The sequence below is a fragment of the Poecilia reticulata genome, linkage group LG15 (genome assembly GCF_000633615.1).
Source record: "Poecilia reticulata strain Guanapo linkage group LG15, Guppy_female_1.0+MT, whole genome shotgun sequence".
NCBI lineage: Eukaryota > Metazoa > Chordata > Actinopteri > Cyprinodontiformes > Poeciliidae > Poecilia > Poecilia reticulata.
The window spans coordinates 10303038-10304144 of record NC_024345.1 but is presented as its reverse complement, the minus strand read 5'-3'; positions in this window follow the sequence as shown (position 1 = coordinate 10304144).

The following is a 1107-nucleotide window of genomic DNA, read 5'->3' as shown; positions in this document are numbered from 1 at the left end:
CACACACACACACACACACACACACACACACACACACACACACACACACACACACACACACACAGCACAAACAATAAGTGAGAGGGATAAACACTGACATGGACAGAGCTTTAAATAAATCCAGCCACAGCGGAAGAAGGCTGAGGGTGCAACAAGCGGTGCTGTGATCTCCCGAAGCCTCTCTGCTGCAACCTGAGAAATAAAAGTTGAAACGAAACGCTCCGCAGTCGTCCGTGTTCTGTCTGTGACTTTGCCCGCCTGTCTGTCTCCCCTCAGTCCAGATGTCAGAGGAACTAGCCAACAGCTGCGGCAGGAAATGAGCCCCCAGGCAGTGAAAAGGGGCTAACACACTTCCACACAGAAGAGCGAGACCAGAGCGACGGCGCATGTGCGCGCACGCTGCAGCCAACAAAGCCATAGATGTCACTAAAGGTTAGCATGCTTCTCTACCAGCGCTTTGACGGTTTATTTTTACCTGAGCGGCTCCTCAGTGCCGCTGTCCGCGCTTAGCTTAAACCTCTAGGTACATTTGTGTGACAGCATTTATGTAACTTCCTTTTCTCTCTCTCTCTTGGATTTATTCATTTTGTTTGATGCGTTTGTGTGTGCCAGCCCGTCAGCCCGCCTGCCACAGCATCGCCACCACCCCCCTGGAGCCAGAGGGAACATTTGCCTTGTGGCTCCAATTCCCAGGAATGTCTAACCTGCGCCAGCTGTTGAGAACATGGTACCTGTGCCAACAATGTGCCGACTCTGCCCACCACATCGCTCGCAATTCCGTCTCCATCTGGGTCCAATATTAGATTTGTGAGCGCGTGTGTGCGCGCGCCTGTGTTTGTCAGCAGCTTTTCTGTGGCTTTAATGCTCCCCACATCTGTATTTGAAATTTCATCAATGGGTCCATGAATGCCTTTATTGTGTGTAGCATCCTCTGTGTCAGTGTGCTGATGTGTTTGTAATGTTGTATTCGGTGTGTGTGTGTGTGTGTGTGTGTGTGTGTGTGTGGCAGCTCGGTTGCGTATGTGTGTGTCTCCATCTGTGTGCGCTGGGCCTCCCTCGCCTGCATCTGGAGTAGCATTGAAGAGGCTTTCCAACAAGGCTGATGGT